Source organism: Balearica regulorum, chromosome 4 (assembly GCF_011004875.1).
Source record: "Balearica regulorum gibbericeps isolate bBalReg1 chromosome 4, bBalReg1.pri, whole genome shotgun sequence".
In the NCBI taxonomy this organism is placed as follows: domain Eukaryota; kingdom Metazoa; phylum Chordata; class Aves; order Gruiformes; family Gruidae; genus Balearica; species Balearica regulorum.
The window spans coordinates 61,165,384-61,188,541 of NC_046187.1; positions in this window are offsets into that span (position 1 = coordinate 61,165,384).

Here is a 23,158-nt window from a genome sequence, read left to right on the forward strand (position 1 = left end):
GTAATGTCCGAAATTCTCAGGAATCAGCACTGCTGACTGCACATATTCTAACACAATATACATAATACACAGCATGTGTAGTTCATTCTGGAAAAAGTAGAATGATTAGAAACAGATTTCATAATTATTAAACAAAAATATAGGACTGAATTTGTGACAGAGATATTCAAGTAGCAGTCTGATAGTTCCTGCTTTGCAGGAAAAGTATGACCATGCCTATTCTTAAGGTTTCTCTTAAGATTTGGCTAGAGGGAATACGTACACAGCAAAGTGTGAAGACATGGCCAGCCTCAAACAGAACACAGGCAAGCCCATATCAGCATCACACAAAATCACAAAGAGAGTAGGTGGTACAACTGGAGTTGCTCTCTTCCAGTTATCTGTCTGTCTGGGTGAAACAACTGCCAAGACGGAAAACCCATTTAGGAAATAGGGAAGATACAGAAGCAAGCATCGGATGTGAGAAGCTGCAGTGGAGCAGGGTTGATAGGCAGAGAAAAATTTAATATCTCTGTTCCAGAATTTACAGGAGAAAACGGTGTGTTTGTGAGGCCTCCACGTTCTTCAAATGTGGATAAATACAAGTCTGTGACACACTGTAAAAGTAGATTTAAAGAAATTACTATGTGTAACGGTAGTCTAAAGGGATAACGGGGACAGTATCCATAAAACTTTTCTTTCAGAGCATATGTGGAGGTTTTTTTCATTACTTGGTTTTGACCAAGATGATGATACAGAACTTTTCAGTCTTGTTTGTAACTGGTGCCATAACATTTTAATTGTGCACACATGCACAGACAGGTATAATAGAGCCATTTGAAATACTCTTGTGACAGACATGGATAAATTCAAATTACAGCAGCTCTCCTGATCAATATACCTTATGATAAAAACATCTCTCATGCTGCATAAGTCTGTATTTAAAAATATGATGGAGTAAAAAGGAGTAAGAAAGATATATTAGAATCCTGAATATTTCATCTTTGACTACAAACGTATACTAGGACTCTCTGATAAACATATGTTACAGGAGCCTGTGGGGGAAGTGGTTGTGGTCTCCGTGCTGCCTGCTGATGACATAGAGGTGATAAAACCTTATGACATCATTAGGAAATGCTCATGAGGAAAAAACTCTTGAATAGATCATATTGTCGTCTTTTATGATTTTCCAATAAGTGTAAAGGAACAGATGACTATCAGCAGTAAAACAAAGTCATAGGAACACTTATTTTAAAAGAATTAAATCTGAAAACTTGTTTGTAGAAACAAATCAGATCCACAGCAAAGTCACATTATCTTGGTGTTTCTGAATTATATAGCATCTTTTTATTCAGCCTGTGCTCAGCTATAACCTTTACTGATTCTAAGTAAACAGTGTAATGAAAGGATATAGATATGATATTTGCTTGAATACTACTGAAAATACATACTTAAAGATATTTTCACTAACCTGCCTGAACATTTTTTTCAAAAATAATATAAAAATAAACCTTCTATTCTTTGTTTTCCCCTAATTTTAGGCTCTTTATTTATCTTTAAATTCTACATAATTCATATGGTGATTTTCTGAATATTATTCTTACAGTCCATTGAAATTCTGGATAATTTTTTGTAGGTATAGATGGATTCAAATTTAAATCCGCAACTGGGAAACCCCCAGTTCAGTAGGAAATATTGTTTCTGGTTTTTCTGTTGTTGTGGGTTTGGTTTTTTTAAAAAAATTCTTAACCAAGACTGCCTTAAATTTCATTAAGTGTGAATTAAAATTTGTGTCCTATTTACTCAGAAACTTTGGCAAAGGTGGCTGCAGATATAAACGCAGATACTTCAATGTGTGTAGATTTATGTGTCATTTGCTTTCTTCAGAATATGTGTCATTATTTTAAAAGGACATAATGACATAGATATATATTCAAACCACCTATATATGACATCTAACTTTATGCAGACTATATTAATATGTGTACTTCTTATAATTAAGAAGGCCTTTAAGGTATTATAAACAATCTAAATAATAATATGACTTTGCACGTTGTTGTAAAATTAAAACAGCCAGAATAATAGCATTCTACAGGTGGAAACAGCCTAGAAAGAAGGCATTGTTTTACAGTGACAACTCACCTGTAGTAATAAAAATAAAGGTTGTGTTCTGTTACCATAACTCATGTTGAGTGGAATTATTCTTCCAAGTGGTGTAGTTGAAAGTAGATGAAATATGGATGATAATTTAATATTTACTCACAGAAAACCATACCAATTTATAATTTTTGCTAAGGGCAAAAACAATAATGACAACTAAAGAATAAAAATTTCAATTTGATGGACCTATACAATGTGTTTTAATGGCATAGGAATAGTGGTTTCATGACACAGGAATGTTACCAGTTATAGATCTAAATACAAAATAAGATGGTTTATTTTCATTTTATTTAGATAATATAAATTCTCTCTTGCATTGTAAGTGTCCCAGCAGAAAATTTCTCCTTTTCATATAATGCAGAGAGAAAAGAAAATATAATGATCATGTTTGATATTATTATGGATGAATCTGTATAACAACAGGTTTAAATCTGTCAGTCCTGTACTAATGAGACAAAAGACTGTTTGCAATGAAGATGCTGTTAAAAGCAAAATGAGTGCTGCAATGGTCTTTCAGCTCTAATTGTATTGTGCTGACATTTGGTGTAATTATCTGCAGTTGAGTATAATTTTATCTTTCATGCCACTCAAAGAAATTCTGGAGTAAATTGAGGTAGCTATCTGTTTTCAGATGAATTTGATCACTTTATTTTACCCCAGTCTCAGAATTTAGTTAGAGAGGTCTGAAACCCAGTATTTATCATAATCTGCTTCATTTGTTCAATCCCCATGCGGCAATACCAATTAGAATTTTATCAAAGTCATCCTTACAGCAATGATGATAATCCTTTAGCATCTATCTGGATTAGGTCTCTGTTTTATTCTACTAATGAATACTCTAGAGGCGTCTGGGCAATTTTACAGAACAAATTAACCTTAGAGCATAGCCATTTAAAGTGTTCATTATACTGGACACCTGCAAAGTGTACTGGGCTTAAATGCAATTTAATAGACCCTTCTAGTCCTGTTTTAAAGTATCCTGAAGAGAGTATGAATAAGATGATATTTAAATTATGGTGGTTAGAATGTTTTTTTCTAGCATTTTCAATAAATATCAGATGTGCTATGTGAAATACCAGTTTTGGAGTACATCAAACATCATCATGTAATTGTTGCTTTTGAAATTTAAAATTAAAAGTTTCAAAACACTGAAATCTGGATTGAATTTGTCTCTTCAATTCCACTTTTGTGTGTAGCATGCTTAAAATGAATGTCTTATGTGTGAAACATTTGGTTTCTTATTCAAAGACTCCTATTATTGCAAAAAAATATTAACTGTAATTCTGAAGTAGTCTATAATGGAAAGGGACTGGGGAAGAGAGGGCAGAAGAGCAGAGGGAAATGCAGAAGCTAATTGGTATTCTCTGTTTTCAACTGTTTGTATCCCCAAGCCTCTCTAAATTAAAAAAGAAAGAAAAAAAAAGTCAGAGACTCTTCATTATCTCATTATGCTACAATTATGATATACTCCAGTGCCAAGGCCCAAGAGTGATTCATTTACATTGTTCATCAATCTAAACTTTTGCCTCTAGAACTAAATGCAAACCCAATCTGAACACATCATACACTGCTTGCATGGCTATTAGTGTCATACTAATTCAACAGGCAAATAATTTTGTTGTTATTAACAGTCATAAGAGTTAAATAAATAGACTTTATATGAATATTTTAAGTCAGCTTCTAAAATCATGAACAGCTTTATTCAGACATGATCAAATTATGGTCCTTCCATGTTATAAACTTGCTGGCGGACACTACATTGCAGGAAGACTTGCTGCATCCTTGGCTAGAATGAGAGAGAAAATGCAAGCAAAACCCAAAAGCAAGCAGCTTTGTATATCTTCTCAATTTATTTCAGAGCACAAAAATGTAAGTATATATTTAGGTGTGGAAGCATATATGTAAAATTAAGCCAGTAAGTGTTTTCCTCATTGAAATCCCAAATAAGCTGCTGTGGTAGAAGACAGTGACAAAATTGAAAGCACAGAGGAGGCTAAGTTTTCTAAATTCAGAAGGCACTGGTGGGTAAACAGTGGAATTTCCGAATTTCTCTCAGGACTGAGAATTTCTGAAAAAACTTATACAGCTATTCTAAAAACTCTGTTGGCATTTTTGCTTAGGCCTGAAAAAAACTACTGTGATCTCACAAAGATTTTCATCACTCTGTTAGGAGCAAAAGCAAACCAAGGAATTCATTCCCCACTTCCCATGGGCAGGCAGGTGTTCAGCCATCTCCAGGGAAAGCAGGGCTCCATCACATGCAATGGTTACTTGGGAAGACAAATGCCATCACTCCAAACATCTCCCACTTCCTTCTTCTTCCCCTAGCTTTTTATTGCTGAGCATGATGCCATATGGTGTGGAATATCCCTTTGGTCAGTTGGGGTCAGTTGTCCCGGCTGTGTCCCCTCCCAACTCCTTGTGCACCCCCAGCCTACGTGCTGGTGGGGTGGGGTGTCCCAGCAGAAAAGTCCTTGGCTCTGTGTAAGCACTGCTCAACAGTAATGAAAACATCTGTATATTATCAACACTGCTTTCAGCACAAACCCAAAACACAACCTTATATCAGCTACTATGAAAAAAATTAATCCTATCCCAGCCAAAACCAGCAGAACATTCTAAAGTTTGTATGCATTCTCTGCTGCTGCTGAAATCATGAAACTGTTCTTCTTTGATCCGCTCAGCTCACAGTGATGCACCAGCAACTATTCTGCAAAGCAAGAACATAGAGAAATCTGTTGCTAAGAAGATCTGCGGTTTCAGTCAAGATTATCCTTATCTGTAAGTCTTTTTTGTGACTAATGTGATATACATTTAAAGTCCTAGTATAGACACAGCTGAGTTAGCTCAGGTACTGTGACATGCAAATTAGAGTAGCATGAAGATGAGACAGCTGTGAAATGGCTGTGAGTGCTATGTAGATATGTCACGGCGGACTTAGAGTGGGGTTGCAGCAAGAAAAGAACCACATCACTCAGTGACATAATCTGAAATTTATTTACTAAGGAGGATGGGCTTTGTGTGTGGATAGCAATGTCTATTATAAAGTTTCTAGTATAAGATTTCTGTTCTATGGCACTCACACACAACTTGCCAAGGCCCATGCCCCTCCAGTTTGTTTTAGACAGCCAGGGTAGACCCAGGGAAACAATGTCTCCCTGCTCGTGGTTGAGTCCTGGCTAGTATTCTGGCCCCTACGTGTTGCCCATATTGGGGCTGGATTTCCATGCATACAGTCCTTCCCCCCCCATCCCCAGGGGGCTATTGTCTTAAAAATATTTTTCTTTTAAAATTAGATTACCATCATAAGCCACCAATGCTCTGCTAGTGTTGTAGCTCCAGGCCAATTTCTTTGGATTTCCCTACATCTAAAGCCAACTAGTGGTTGATTTCCAAGTTATTATCACCTGCTGGTTTCCTATCCCAAATGTGCTACAAAGATGTTCAGTCCTGTGTTTCTATGCTTTCTCAGCTCATACCAAAATACAGTGTGCCTTTAGAGTTAGAAATGCACAGATGTGATCTTAGCCTCATTTTATCGTATGATGCTTTCAGAAAGGTTTTGGTCCATAACGAACCATGTAACAAAGATATAATCAAAAGTGGAAAGCAACCAAACCCATCTTTTTACCACAGTTAATGTATAACTTTTCTGTAATAGAAGTGGTCTCATACACATTGCAGATGGGAATTTGTAAAGTTAACACAGCTATGAATCTCTTTTTGTTTGTAGGAAAATTGGTATGACTTTGTCCTACTTGGGCATGAAGGCTGCTGTTTCAGGGCCACATCATCACACCACAACTATCTGAAAATAAAATTGAAAATTTTACCTAAGGTTTGACATATTATTTGAATTTGTCCAGGCTAGGGTTGTATTGCTGTTGGTTGTTTTTCATTTCCATGCAATTAAAAATACCATATTCTCCATTTCATTTTGACCAAAAGATCTTTCTTATTTTTTCAGTTCAGAAACACTATTAAAACAAAACAAAGCAAAACCCACATTGTTCTCCCAGCTGAGGATAATACTTTAAAATACATTTCTTATGAATAACATTCTATGAAAATATTGTATAAATCTAATAACATTCTAAAGGCACTAAGTATTTAGGGTCTGATTTTCTGAGGAGTGAGTAGTGGGAAGCCAGCTATCATTCCTTGGTTCTGATCATAGTACACACTAGAAATACACAATGCCTACTTGGGAAATTAGGATATTATCTACAATAGCAGTACAAAATTAGGCATATGTCACTTTTCTTTCATGCTTCCTTTTCTTTCTCTTTACACCAGGTGTTCCTTCTTTTCTCTTCTGTAAAGGTTATCAGGGCATGGATTGTTACCCTAACCAATTTTTCCTGAGTTTGAAGATATTCCACTGCCCATGTGATAGTTTCTGGATGTATTTTTACAAAATCCAATGGCTTTAGCTGACAGTAAATCTTGCCCAGTTCCCACTGTTTCTCTAGGTGGTAAATCAGTTCTACTTTTTTGCTTCTCATTTTAAACACAGTTTACTCACTGACCTGGGGTGTGTTTTGATTGTAAATCTTTGTTCCCCAGTACAACAACAACAACAACAACAACAACAAAAACAAAAATAATCATTTTGAAAGTACTTATGCTGATATTCTGTGGGCTGATTTTTATGGTCTCAATTTGGGACATGGTAAAAGAGACTAGCTTTCAACTGGTGGACAATGAGTGTGGAATTCAACTGCCTAAGTATAGACTACCTGAGATGCTCTAGGGTATCTGAAATGAGGCTAGTAGGTATGAAACAAGACCTACAGGATAATGATACCTTCCTAAGGTAACAGATGAAGGCCTGATGGATCCAGAATATCTCAAATTGTACTAGTTACCTGTGGTTAGGCAGTTAACTGCCATGCTCAGATGGTCTGAAAAGCTGGTGCTTGGCAACTGTCCTGAGAGGAATCAAAAATGGGTAGGAAATCATGACTAATAACTTCTGAGTATTCAGACCAGAGGTTTTATGTAGTTTTTATTTTTCTGTAAATAAGAAAAAAAAAAGATTAAAGGTAGAAATCAGAAAATTTGTCTTTGTTATGCTTATGCTGAAATAGTATTTCTTTCAAGTTTCTTCACTTACACCTTCAGTTTTCTTAAACACTCTGCAGGTACGGCGCTAAGATCCTCAGTTACTGCATTTCATCAGTGACTCATTAAATAATCCCATCTGCCTGAAGCAATGACTACTACAGGAATAAAACGATTATCCATTGTTGCCTGATTTGCACCTCCTCTAAATCTAATGAATTTAAACACACTTTACTTGGTGTAAAATATCACCATAACATTAAGTAGCTGTCATTTAAATATGTTCATATAGTATCTACAATTCAAACTAACATGTTCTGTGATATAAAATCTGGTCACTTAATGCAGCATGGAAAAGTAATTTGAACTAAAATGAGGAAAAAAAACCCAACATGGTGATTTTAAACTGACTTGAAGGTACAGAGGATTGGTAATGAGTAAGAACCTACTTGCTACCAGTCTAAAAGTTATTTCACATTGTGCATACATAGTGGTAGTGAGCCTAAAGTACAAGCAAAATTACCATTACAATCATATAGCAAAAATAGACAATGAAATTGTAACTACATTGTCTACAATACAGAGAAGTCTAGATTCTCAGAAACTATATAAGATAAATGTTGTTTCAGCCACGTAATTTGCACTTGCATGAGAATTAAGTTTATTCAAGCATTAGATTGCATGTTCATTCCAGAGGCCAGTTTGAAAATCCAAGTTTGGGGGGGTGGGTGGGTAGGGAAGGTTTGGCATCTTACTTCCTAGTAGAGAAAAAGAATTAATCTTCCTATTGTAAAGAGTGCTTGGTTATACTCATTCTCAGTTTACACATCAGATGAGGCCAGCTGCAGTCATGTCCTCCTACCTGCTTTTACACACTCATTTTGTGATCCAGCAAGGATCACTCTGTATCTATCCAAAGACGACTTTTAGGAGGAACAATGAAAGTAATTGTCCAGATCTCTAGGCTGTGGGGTGGAAAAGTGTGATTCCACTGCAGCAGTGCAAATCAAGTGCAATAGCAATGCACATTCAGCAATGTCCAAGTGTGGTGGGTTGACCCTGGCTGAGGGCCAGGTGCCCACCAGAGCCGCTCTATCACTCCCCTCATTCGCTAGACAGGGGAGAAAAAGTACAACGAAAAGCTTGTGGGTCGAGATAAGGACAGGGAGAGATCACTCGCTAATTATCGTCATGAGCAAAACAGACCGAACTTAGAGAGGGAATTCATCTAATTTATTACTAGGCAAAACAGAGTAGAGGAATGAGAAATAAAACCAAAATCTTAAAACACCTCCCCCCACCCCTCCCATCTTCCCGGGCTCAACTTCACTCCCGGCTTCAACCTCCGCCCCCCTCAGCGGCACAGGGGGACAGGGAATGGGGGTTACGGTCAGTTCATCACACGGTGTTTCTGCCGCTTCTTCATCCTCAGGGGGAGGACTCCTCTCATCGTTCCCCTGCTCCAGCGTGGGGTCCCTCTCACGGGAGACAGTCCTTCACAAACCTCTCCAACGTGAGTCTCTCCCACAGGCTACAGTCCTTCACGAACTGCTCCAGCGTGGTCTCTCCCATGGGGTGCAGACCTGCAGGACCAGACTGCTCCAGCGTGGGTCCCCCACAGGGTCACAAGTCCTGCCAGCAAACCTGCTCTGGCGTGGGCTCCTCTCTCCATGGGTCCACAGGTCCTGCCAGGAGCTTGCTCCAGCATGGGCTTCCCACGGGGTCACAGCCTCCTTCAGGTGTCTCCACCTGCTCCGGCGTGGGGTCCTCCACGGGCTGCAGGTGGAATCTCTACACCTCCTCATCCTTCCTCCATAGGCTGCAGGGGGACAGCCTGCTTCACCATGGTCTTCACCACGGGCTGCAGGGGGATCTTGCTCCGGCGCCTGGAGCACCTCCTGCCCCTCCTTCTGCACTGACCTTGGTGTCTGCAGATGTTCTTACATCTTCTCACTCCTCTCTCCCGCTGCAAAAGCTCTCTCTGTTTTTCTCTTTCTTAAATATGTTATCACAGAGGCGCTGATTGACTTGGCCTTGGCCAGTGGCCGGTCCGTCTTGGAGCCAGCTGGCATTGGCTCTGTCAGACACAGGGGAAGCTTCTAGCAGCTTCTCACAGAAGCAACCCCTGTAGCCCCCCCGCTACCAAAACATTTTGCCACGCAAACCCAACACACCAAGTCTGAGAAACAAGGGATGCATATCTGACCTCTGTAGGACAAGAGTGAGGTGGGGCAGAAAACTGCTCATGATCTTGCACAGTAGTTACTGTGCCAGTTGAATGATAACTTCAACAAGTTTTGAAAATAATGTACAAAATAGTGAAATGCCATTTAATAATAAAGAGCTACACAGCTAACCGTAGCCTGTATTCAATATAACAGCAGCTAAAGTTGGCATAAAACACTTTGATAAACCTCAGTAAATGAAATATCTGCACGAAATATTTACTGAGCATAGGTGTAAAAGGAGTACAGGATGCTTGGTCATCACCTGGCAGAACATTATAAATGAACTCAATAAGAAAAGATTTAAGTATCAGTAAAATGACTAATTTGCATGTCCAAGTACATGAGAAAACTTGCCAAACACTCCTAGGACAAATTCCTGGAAAACACAGCAGAAGAAAGCCCATAAACTAAGCACCAGCACAGAAATCACTGATTTTTATTTCAAAGGCAAGGAGCTTGCCTCTGATCAGCCCCCCTCTTAAGCATACTTATTAAACTACTAATAGTAATAAAAACACCCTAAAACCAAATCAACCCACTTGTAGAGTGCTCCAGAAGCTAAGATGAGAAAACAAGGAACAGGTGAATGATATTAGTCATCTGGCTCGGTATTTCACTGGAAGATTTTCAGATCCTGCCATGATTAACAGTTGAATAGGCTACCTAGAAAACAAATAAACTAAGTGCAAATTTCATTCTGAAGATGATTCTTTGGATGACTCATAAAGTACAAGAGATTCTACATGTCTGTCTGTCTCTCTGTCTATCTTAATGGCAAACTTTCATCTTCATCTTAATTTGGGTTGAGAGATTCTGAGTATTTGTTGTCATGCTGGTTCAAGTGCTACATAGCTGTACAGAGGAGTATTCCACAGCAGGGTAAAACAGGAAAATGTTCACAACAAATTACACAACATGACATTGCTTTTTTGCACCCACCTATGAAACTTTTACTAAATAATCTCTCCAGTATTATTCCAGGAGATTATAATTACATTTCAGTCAATGCTTTAAGCAGTGCCTGAAAACAGTCATTTATGTGTTCTTATCACTGGCTTTGGGTTTTGGTTTTAGTTAATTTTGTATAGCGGCTGATGTGCTCTTGGAGTCAGGATTACATTTCTGACCAAAACAAAAACTCTTCAAAGTGATATTTAATATACAAGACGACTTTGTCAATCCTAGAGACACACAATAGAGCCATGTATTTGTGAAGAACTTAAAAATTTAAGGAAAACAGTCTACTGTCATCTAGCACAGTCCTAGGTAATATTATTTATTTGCTGCAAACTCCATTTTCAGCAAGTAAATACTTTTCAAAGGATGGGGTAGATAAATGCTTTATTTATAAGATAACATTTTGGTTTTCAGCAACTGCCTTCCTTATATTGTACTCTGAAGATGGTGGAAACAGTAATGTTACAGCATAAATAAAATGTTTCTTAAACCTGCAGAGAACTTTGAATAGCATTTCTTTCTGCTAAAGAATAGTACACATGTGATAGTATTACTTGCAGAATATGAACTTGCCGCAGTTGAATTTCAGACACCAATCTTCTCCACAAAAGGGAGTGAAGGGAAAAAAAATTAATATGTATTTTCATTGTATGCATAGAAAAACAGACAAAGAGGAGCCAAGACTAGGCTATTAAAATTACACATTGAAAAATATGCATTGCTTTTGCAATCATATTTTGCAGAAAACCCTGGATTAAACTAGTTTGGCACTGCCAGAAGCTAGTGCTTAGTGCCAGTATCAGTGGCTGTCTCAGTCCAGCACAACAACTTCTGTTGCCATTTCTTTTAATTTTCGTGTGTATTAGTGTGAGGTGCTTTATAGTTCTTCCGTTCTGTTTTCCGCAAGGTATTGTCTTTTTGGTCACTAGACTGCACATATTTGTGGCTTGGCATGGCCAATTGCAGTTGACATTTCTAGTTGCCCTGGGTTAGACCAGTATTAATTAAACATCATACTAGACTATTGTAATTTTTCTTCTTCATTGTAATGGATCTTATGCTATTTTTAAAATTCTGGTTTTTTTCAGATATAAATAAATCTTAATCCTACATTCCTAAGCAGAAATAGCAGATTGAATTAGCAATCTTAGTGCCACTTAATAAAGTCCTTACTTTAGTCTTCCCTCTCCAACTCTTATTATTGGAATATCCTTTATCTTTAAACTTCTCAGAATTTGAAAGAAAAAAACAGAACACTAAATTGTTTGTGATATACACTGCACATCAATTTTTAAAACACCTGAAGCTGACATCTATACAGAAATAGCTTTTGCAAATCTAAGTCTGATCAAAACCCTAGTTGATCATTCAACGCACCTGGAATGGCTGCTATTTTTTACAAGTTCATGGATCTCATTACTGAATGTATTGGATTTGCATGTCAAGGTTTTGATGGGGGCGGGGGGGGGGAGGTACAGAAGCAGCTTCTGCAAGAAGCTGCTAGAAACTTCCTCTTTGTCCAATAAAGCCAATGCCAGCTGGCTCCAAGACGGACCCACCACTGGCCAAGGCCAAACCCATCAGTGATGGTGGTAGCGTCTCTGGAATAACAGAGTTAGGAAGGAAAAGAAACAACCTAGAGACAGCTTTTTTAGCCGGAGGGAAGAGTGAGAAGATGTAAGAAACCCTGCAGACACCAAAGTCAGTGCAGAAAGAGGGGGAGGAGGTGCTCCAGGCACCGGAGCAGAGATTCCCCTGAAGCCCATGGTGAAGACCACGGTGAGGCAGGCTGTCCCCCTGCAGCCTATGGAGGTTAATGGTGGAGCAGATATACACCCGCAGCCCATGGAGGACCCCACACCTGAAGGAGGCTGTGCCCCTGTGGGAAGCCCGCGCTGGATCAAGCTCCTGGCAGGACCTGTGGACCTGTGGAGAGAGGAGCCCACGCCAGAGCAGGTTTGCTGACAGGACTTGTGACCCCGTGGAGGACCCACGCTGGAGCAGTCTGCTCCTGAATGTCTGTGCCCCGTGGAAGAGACCCACATTGGAGCAGTTCGTGAAGAACTGTAGCCTGTGGGAAGGACTTATGTTGGAGAAGTTCATGAAGGACTTTCTCCCGTAAGAGGGTCTCAATGCTGGAGCAGGGGAAGAGTGTAAGGAGTTCTTCCTGAGGAGGGAGCGGCAGACATAACATGTGATGAACTGAACACAATATCCATTCCCCGTCCTCCTGTGCCACTTGGGGGTAAGAGGTGAGAAATTGGGAGTTAAGTTGAGCCTGGGATGAAGGGAGGAGTGGGCAGAAGGTGTTTTAAGATTTGGGTTTATTTCTTATTGCTCTACTCTTGCTTGATAATAAATTAGATTATTTTTTTCTAAGTTGAGTCTGTTTTGCCTGTGATGGTAATTGTTGAACGAACTCTCCCTGTTTTTATCTCAACCCACGAGCTTCTCATTGTATTTTCTCTCCCCTGTCCAGTTGAGAAGGGGAAGCAATAGAGCGGCTTTGGTGGGCATCTGGCCTCCAGCCAGGGTCAACCCACCACACTGACCAACACTTTCTAAACAAATTCACATGCTAAAGGGTAGATTTACTATGAAAAGTCACTACTCGATGATTGTACATTCTGATATATCCCACTAATTCCATAGCCATATCAGATTAAGGTCATGCTTGCTTATTTTCATGACAATAATTAGAGTTAATTGCTTATTGCCTCAATTACAACACCAAACTAGCTGAAAGCTAGTATTAGAACTTATTCCATCTGGTACCTCAGTCCCTTTATTGTGCATATGTGGAAACAGAGGAGACATTCTTATATGTGTCAGTGATACAATGATTTGAAGAGATTGGATCAAATCCCCTTAACTTTATGTCAGTATAGTCTGAATTTCATCATTATTAGTGAAAATCCATTATCCTGTAAAAAAGTTAGTAGCAAAAAAGATGTCAGACAGGTCTAGACAGGTCAAGAGTCAAGGTAGACTATTGCACTGTATGTCTAGTTTGCAAGAGATAAGCATGTGTTGCTTTTTGTGTTCTGAGCCACTGGAAATCTCTTCGAGCAAAAAACCTAGAGCCTCTAAAACATCATAATATCAATGCTGGAGCAAAAACAGACTTTAAGTTTGGATTTTCACATCTCTTGGTACAGAAGGCAAGAGGGGATATTATGTGGCCTGGGACCACTGAGCCTTTAGAACCTGCACTATTCCACTCTCAGAAAATATATGGGTTTGTTCAAACACTTTTGTGTATATGGATGTTCTTGTACACATGTGCTTACAAAACATGTACTAGCAATATGGGATTCACTATCTTGCAAATACAACAAGATTTACTAGTGTCACCAAATAATTAAAAGGGAAAAGTACCATTGATGACCCTTGCTTTGAGTTATTAATCCCTACAGTGCTGGAATTCACTGCAAAATCTCCACTTTTTGCAGATTCCAACACCATTCTCTCAAACATCAATATCTCAGTAAGACTTCAAGTGTGACTGCTTTGCAGGCACTGTCTTCAAACTAAGCTATCAAGGGCTATGTTTGTCAATTACCTCTAGAACAATGCCATGTAACTTGCTTAGTAAAGAACAAAAAATTGTTTAAGAATTGTTTCATTCAGGTTAAACCAATTTTGTCATTAGCAATTTGTGTAACATGAATGGAAGATGTCTGACTGCAACCCAGTTTTTCTGCAAGAAAAATATTGTGAGTTTCTTTTCTCTTTGCAAAATGTTATGAAAATTGTTTTCCTGTGAAATTCCCACTGAAACAGATCTTAGCTTACCATTTCTCTCCTATGCAGCTCAGTTGTCAATAGTTGCTATTTAGAACTGCAAGTATTACTTTAGAAGTCATCTTTACAGATTCTTCACCTTATCTCATCCGCTCAACAAGCTATGATTTTTCTAGTAGTTCTAATAAATTTTGCAACACCCCCCTGCAAAAAAAAAAAAACCAAAACCAAAAACAAAAACAAAACCCACAAAATTATTATCTTAATGCCAGTTTTCTGCAGTACTAGTTCAAGTTTTGAGCTTCTGCTTTTAGTATGATATTTTCTCACCTAGCAAAAATGGTAGCTCAGAATACTTTTTCTAATGAAAAATTAGTTGCTTATAATTTCAATTCTTGTTATGAATACAAAGAATTAATATTTGCTATTTCTCCTGATTCTAATTTTTTGCATAAATGTCACAGTACTTATGTTTGGAAATTTCCAACTTTTCAAGAGATATTAGTATTTAAAAATAATTAGTTTTACTATCTGACAGTAATGTTTTCAATTTCTAGTATAAAAATCAGTTTATGTTCATTCTGGTTGCCATGACAACAATATGGATTAGTTGTCATCCCACAGAATATTCTTGGTGCCTTTTATCATTTTGCAGTTTGAGTTTACTTGATAGAAAGGGTCAGTATTTTGAATTCCTTAGTTCTTTAATTTGTTTTTGAAGAGACTATTTTTATATCCTCTTGGGAAAATGTAGTTTGATGGGAAGAACTTAGTGAAAAATGAAGACAATTTATGATACACATCCCTTAAACAGTAATGTTCTGTTCTTAAACAGTTGAGTTCCAGCAATCTGGCATAATTATTGCTGTATCTTTTAAATCAGTGGCAAAAGAGGCACATTCAGTGTCATACTCATTTTAATCAGATTTGTTAGAGAAGTTAGACTTTAAACATAGCAACAATCATCTCCTTAACTGAAGCAGCCAGAAACAGAACGTGCCATAGACATCAAGAGAAAAGTTCATTAAAATTTGACCAAAAAAAAAAAAAAGTGCCCCAAACAGTCTCTATAACTTAAAAGATTTAATATAATATATAATTTAAGAGGCTTTAATAAATTAATTCAGAAAATAGAAAAGGTGTAACTTTCAGTGTGCTTATTCTGTACTCATAAGGCCAGACTTAGATGCATTGACTGTATCAGTATTAAGAAATTTTACATTCCAGAAGTAGATCCACATGGACATGTTAGAAATTGTGCAGAACATCCTGTATGCTGAAGGGCTCAATATAATACATGGAAGTTTTAAGCAGCACGGTAGGGATTTACCACAGATTCCATCTTGAACTGGTCAATAGAAAATAAAGCAGAATGGACCTGAAAGCCTGTACCTTTCATGGTCTATAAACTTAATTCTGAGCTGTAAGAAGAGGTTATTGTCAGACTTGGATTACTAGTCTGAGATCTCTTCTCAGGTTGGATGTGTAACCTCTTCCTTTTGTGAAATGAGAAGAGTCTCTCTTTTCCTTTTAATACTGTTGGTGGTTGTGCCATTGTCTTTTTATGTATCAGCTCGGAGATTAGACCAGAGAACCAAGAAGTAACAAAACCGGGTTCTGTACAATCATCAGCTTTAGAGAATTTTTACCCATTGTTCTCAAATCCTTGAAGAGGATTTAGTCTACTCATGGTAGAGTAGACCCCCTGTGCTGCTGAACTGTGCCATCCTGGGATGTATTTCAAGACTTAAGAGATCAAGAAGAGACAAGTATGGGGATAGAAGAGCCTAGAGATTTGAGACACAGGCCTGGTAAAATGCATCCTCTGCCCCAGCTCTGTCAAGGTTGTTTTATGTATTTCCTTTAATAGGTGTTTAATGTAAATTGCATTATCTGAAACTTCTGTTCTCATGCATAGTTTCCAAACATAACAGGGTTTTCACAGTCCTTAGAAGTCAGATAAAAAATACCAGCATTATTTTTTAGCAGGAACAAGAAGTAATGAATATAAACATACAAGAGGTAAAAGGGGAAAAAAAGGGGGGGGGGGGGGGGGGGGGGGGGGGGGGACGATGGGAAGGGAAGGGAAGGGAAGGGAAGGGAAGGGAAGGGAAGGGAAGGGAAGGGAAGGGAAGGGAAGGGAAGGGAAGGGAAGGGAAGGGAAGGGAAGGGAAGGGAAGGGAAGGGAAGGGAAGGGAAGGGAAGGGAAGGGAAGGGAAGGGAAGGGAAGGGAAAGGTAGACATATTTCTTGTCAGCAGGATGTAGAGTTGCTGTAACAGCCAGCGGTACCACTGTCTCTACCTGCCTGGAAGTATTTTTTCCCCAAAGAAAACATAGGGCTCCTTTATTTCAACTGATAAACTGCTTTTATACTATTAAATCTATTCCATATTGGTCATGTTGGTTACATATTGTTTGCACAGTTCATATACTACATTTTATAAATTAGTTAGTCTAAAAGTAAGAAAATCCCTGTAATCTATTTAATATTTCTTTATTTTCCTCCAGGACCTCCTTCTCCATCGCTCTACAGCTATGCTTATAACTGCTGATGCAATATTTGATCCTAATCTATGAAACAATCTTGAGGTAATCAATCTGAATAGAAAAAAGTGGTCTGAGGTGTTGTTGAACTATATGCAGTACCTGTTGGTAGTGAATAACTCATTTCCAGCATATGCCTATTTAAAGATGGAATTTTAAAAAAAGTTGTTACTGTGGTAAAATCAATCTTGATTTATGAGCATAGTTTAGCTAAATGATTCCCTCACAGAACTGGAGCTGTGGCCATTAGCTGAACTTCAGCTACAAATGTGGCACTTCACATATTAGTTAAAAGAATTACAACAAAATAATGTTTTAGGCAATTAATTTTTTACTTTCACTCTACATCACCCAGATTTCCACAATTTAAAAACCATTTGTTGGCATGGAAACATCAGCTTAATTAAAAATGGATTAAACTAATTAACCTAAAACATATCATACTATAGAGTGTTTGATTTAGAATACATTAGAGGAAACAGAACATTTTTCATTATCATTTGGTGTCTTTTATCTATTGAAAATGTTTTGCTTCTATGAGAATTTACATGGTTGATCTTTGGGATATCTCCCGCAGGTAAAGATACTGTTGACAAGCAATGTTAAAGATTCCTGTTTCAGCAAAGGTGGACCCTGTGTGTATATATATCGTCTATCCCTCACAACAGTTTTGCTTTCTAATTGTCCATCAGACACCACCATGTGGCATATCATCTTCTTTCCCAGCTGCAATTTTTATTTCAGATTTGATGTGCTGACATACAAGAAATTGATTGGGTTAAACAGAAAATGAAGATATAAAGTAGCAAAAAGATCCATACTCTTCTGCCAATTTGTTAAATTACAATGTGACAGAATAACATAGTAAGTATTTAACTAACTACTTTCCCTGGAGAAGGAAGCCTTAAAGATTCAGAGCTTCTTTCCCATTGCTGCCTTCTCTCCCCATAATCCCATCGTACTATATGATCTTCCACTTGTATTAGGGTCAATAAGTAGTTGTTCCTCATGCACAATTTCCTTTTCATTTGAAAGGCTTTGGATAGTAGCCACAGTTTTCAAAGGAAATATTACAAATTTCATTCAGTGTCTGACATTACATCAGTGATTACATCAGCATTACTTCATGGATCTACATATATTACTTAGTGTAATTCTGGCTAGATTCTGAATTACTCACTATTAACTTCAATAGGAAGGTCATGTCTTAATGCAGTCTGCAACTTAAGCTTCATGAGAATAGACTCTCGCTGCACAAGGGCAAAAGAATACTGACCTGGTGGTCAGGCTGAGAAATCAAAGTGCAGGGCCAGACTTGTAAGGTTTTTTTGTTTTTCTTTTTTTTACAATTTAAAATAAATTAAATTCAAAGGGTGCTTGCAGGTTTTTTTCTAATATGAAGCAACAGCTCTTTGTAATAGAAATCTTGTAATCCAGCAAGCAGCTGCTGCTTCATTCAAATGCAGCTTAGATAATGTCAAAATGTCGTATCTATGGCATGTAGCATGACTACAAATGTGGAGTAAAATACCCAAATCTCTCAATGCTGCTTGAATTCTTGGATTTCACTCCTCAGTTCTCCTTACTCTTCTTATTCCCAGCTGGGGGCTGAAGGAGATAGAAGACTGAAATCCCATTTAAAAATTATAAATATTGCAGTACTCTCTTGGGTGGTTATAGATGCTTGTCCTGAAACACTAGGGTTTCATTTCTTGCAGGATGTGAAAGATCCATTTTATTGAGCAACTCAGTGTCAACCTTGCCATTCAGCCCTTAATATGGCACATAGTGAATGCTGCTATGCCTAGCAGGTGGCCTGAGGGTTCCCTGTCAGTGTTTTTGTCATGCACTGCAGGAACAGTAAAACCATTCATACAATTCTGAGAACTCCAAACACTTTAATATTGCTCTGAGTTTCCACTTAAAATATAAATATCAGTGACCTTTCAGAAGAGTTTTTATTTTCAAAAGACTTCATTTGCATGGCTGTTTGGTGAAGTGACATCCTTATGCAAAACAATTTAAGGTTATTGGTCTCTCTTTGCTAGCATGAAGCTTGTTGGTTAGAGCATCATAACAGTTAATCAGGGTCAAAAATAATACACAAGTTCAGTGGCATAACATAAGCCTTTGACAAAGAAACACCTAGGAAAACCCAATGTGCCTACACCTTGGCGTGGTTCAGATGAGGCTTCCAACAATTAGAGAAGATATCTCATATTCAATACTAAAAGAATTAAAGAGCTGAAAAAATTTTAGACACTTACCAGGTATTTTATCCTGCATGCTCAGCTGAAATCCTGACTGTGGCCCACTGAGGAAAGGCTGAAAGCTTCTGAGTCTTTGCTTCGAAAGGAAACCCCAAACTCTGAAAAAGATTAGATGAGACACAATTCCAGTTATTGAGAGTTAGGGCAAAATATTCACACCTATGTGACCTAAAACTATGCCTGTGATTTTAACCTGAGAAGTATATAGGAACAGAAGTGGGAAGGGGAAAAAAAAGAAAAGAAAAAAAAAAAAAAAAAAAAGAAAAGAGGATTTAAGTATCTAAGTGTATAGATAACTTAGCAGGGTTTCACAAGCCTCTTGAGAACCTGGATACCTAATTCCCATGTGGAGGTGCTACATTCTATACCATATCAGCACATTTTTATAATATGACAAGCTTTTATATCTCAGAGACACTTTTGACAGTTTATTCTAATAACCTTGTTAAAATATCTGAGAAAAAGATTATTTATGTCCTAAACCCATCCTCCAAATACAGCATGAACCCTTTAGGTGACAAAAAAATCAAACACTAATCACTAATACTAATTATGGAAGTGTAGCATTAGAGATTTGGTAATGCTTTGTTCAGCATCTGTATCCTTAACAACAGACTACATATTTTAAAAATGTCACTGCACACATTTATGTCACTGTGCATATTTTTAAAGAGCTTGTTTCTCAGGGGAAGAAAAGGATTGTTGTGTTTTATAGCCTGAGAATTGTCTGATAAATTGTTAAATATCTGTTACTTTCACTACAATATACTCCCCAAATGGAGACCAAAATTTCATGACCAAAATTTATGTCTGTGTAACCAGCTTCTTCTGCAGGTGTTTGATTCTGAGCCATATTTTTCTGTAGCATATTACCAGGCAAACTCATTCATGGAGATTCTTTTTTTTCCTCACCAAACAATTTGGAATCAAATGTCATATATAATAAAGTAGAAATGACATCTTTGAAGAGTACATGCAGAAGCATCAATAATAATAATAATTAAAAAACAAAAGTAGCCTAATTCGGCTAGGTTTTTACCACTTCAGAAGCCTTAAGATTCGGCTGTAACATAAATACCTATATTTTCTAAGACAATTATTGGTTCCTTTTCTCCTATAAATTTCAATTCATTAATGAATACCAGCATACTTAACCATAATTATATGTATATTCAATTTATGATTCAGGAAGGTTACTCATTTTTTAAAGATAAACCCATTCTTGCATACCATGTTGAACAGATACCTAAGGTCATGACTTTAGAGAAATAACTGTGGTAATATAATACATTCTGTCCAAGATGTGGATATCTTATTTTGATACAGATAGAGAGAGGGAAGGAGGGAGAGAGGGAGGGAGGGGTGGATGAACAGATAGATGGATGGATGAATGGATGGATAGATAGATAGATAGATAGTACTGGAACCAGAACATTCAATTGTTTGTGATGGAATTTTGTACTATAAACACATGCAACCTGGAATTTAAAACTTTATAAAGCATATTGCACCATTCCTTTAAGTTCTTGCAGCTTTTGAGGTCTTCATATGAAGACACTACTTGTTTCAATAACACTTTTGTTTATCAGCCCAGCACAAGAACTATTTCCTCAGGCTTTTGCTCAATTCCTGTAAAAAACAACAACAACAAAAAAAAAAAGGTCAGAACTGCAGGTCTCATTTGGGTCAAAGTTATTGTTATTGGTAAGATATTTTCCTTAGACAAAGCCTACTAAAAATCTTGAGGTGAGAAAAAAGGCACAGTACTGCAAGTGCACAACAAAAATAAAGGTGGCTAGACAGGAGTATTCTATACTTGTCAAGGGTGGCGGTGTAGCACATTGCAGTCACACACTTCTAACAGGAAAACCTGGGAAGCATCATGTTTCCTCCAGATTTGTTTCTTTCACTTTTTGTTTCAGTGCTAAGCATTTGGGCACAATATCTTATTTGGGCCAGGTGGACATTTCAGTCAGTCAGTTATTACTCTGGTTCATAAAAGCAGTGCTTTGACAAAGCATTTATCCTAAATCAAATTTGACAGTTATAAATGAAAATATAAGGTGGGGTTAATATTCCTATTCTTTGAAAATTTTAACAATCTTCTGAGAACATTAATTAAAAGATTAAGTAAAACCACTTGCATATGTAGGAACCAACTCTGGTCCCCATGAAGAATTAAACTTCCAATTGCCATCCATGGCAGTATAATTTAATTCTCAGTCACTTAGCTACAGACAGGAAACAGAACACAACAAACTTAAAATTGCATTATTAATCCGTAGAATCTGGTCAGAATCTAGATATAATGCACATTGCTCTTTTTGAGGTGAATGATTTGCAAAGACAACCACAAGGAGAAGACACAATTTTGCCAGAAGCTCATTATCTGATGTCAAAGCAAATTTTATATTTTATATATGTGGCTGACAATGTTCCAGCTTTTGCTGGAAAGGCTACATTTTCCACTGCAGTGTGTCTCTAATAAAATGTCACTGTGCAGAAGGAAGAGAAACCTGCTTAAGAGTGTCTTTTTTTTAAGGGATCAGACTTTTTATAATAAGTTTAAAATACAAGGTTGGACACTGATCTTTTTGTTTGTTTGCTTGTTTGCCAGCTTGCTCGCTTCTTTGTTTCTTTAACAATCACTTGTGTATTTTTGTGCCCATTCCCATGGTTGCTATACACAATTATATTTTTGAGGAAGACAATGAGATGATCAAAAATATCCTATGGCAAGTGTAAAAGTTCACACAACACTCATATTGGCTTTGTTGTTTTCTGACTTATATCTGACCATTGTACTTTGATTCTGACCTCACCATAATTTTACATTGTTTTGACTTCAGTAACATTATGCAAAATTCACACAGATCTGAGAGAAAAAGAAATCGACTGAATTTTAATAGAATTTATGTTATTAAAAATGCTGAAGTTTTATGATATAAAGAAGGTCAGGTAGATATTTCTGTTTCTCTTGTTATATAATTCGCAGTTTAATGAAATTAATAAGCAATAACTTTTAGAAGGATAAAATGATCTCTCTACAATTTGCTATAAAGCTTCAATATTCAATGAGTAGGTATGATATCTATACAGTGATTTGGCAACACACACTATGTAGGCTGGAGTTCAAAGGCACATCTGTTTTTCATGGCTTCTTGAAGATTTACATTCTGCTGCTGATTTTTGCTAAGTAGTTTAATAACTGGAAAATGGCACTACAGTCACATACTCCTTTTTCCTCTCTATTTGTGCTTTCAAGGGGAAAATTAATCACACACAGGAATAAGTGTTTAGGAAACCGAGACTATATCTACATTATCGTGTAGTGTTCCATGTAAGGAGCAGACCTGCAGAGTGAAGTACCAAAATTTCCTTACATTTTGGAGTATTCTTATTTTCCAGTTGAGCCAGGAGGACAGTTTTCCTCAGAGTACTTAGAAGAACATTTCTTTTGCCAATGACAACTGCTATACAGCCTAGTGATGAAAAACAAAGAAGCACCTTAAACTTGTAGATGCATGAACAAGTGAATAATAGATAAAATTAGGGAGATTATTTTCAAATTACTCTTTTGGGGGGCCAATGCAAAGTTTCTTACATACTGCACTATGTAAAACCCTAAGGCAGACAAAAAGATATATGCTGATTTCCCCTTTATCAGATGCAGAAAAGTCACCATATCTCAGACTGGATAAGCTTCTTATTCTGTATATTCCTCATCTCCCCTTTTCCACCCTGATATTTTCCATATTGTTTCCATATTATTCTGCCGAGGATAAGTCAGTCTATGCTCTACATCGTACCTGCTTCCATAAAGAAAAAACAACAGGTCACCATCATAGGAGTTTCCCTTCTGAAGGGAACAGAAGACCCAATATGCAGACCAGACCCACTTCTTATGGAAGTCTACCGCCTCCCTGGGGCACAGATTAAAGATATGAAGAGAAATCTTCCTACTCTGGTAGACCCCTCAGATTACGATCTGTTATTAATTTTTCAGGTAGGCAGCATGTTTCAACAAGAAGTCTGAGGCCAATCAAGAGAGTCTTCAGGGCCTTGGGACAATTGGTTAAGGGATCACGATCACAAGTAGTCTTCTCTGTCCTTCCAGATGCAGGGAATGATGAGGGGAGAAACAGGAAAAGCCAGCAGGTCAATATCTGGCTTCAAGCCTGCTGTCAGTGGCAGAATTTTCAGGTTTTGGA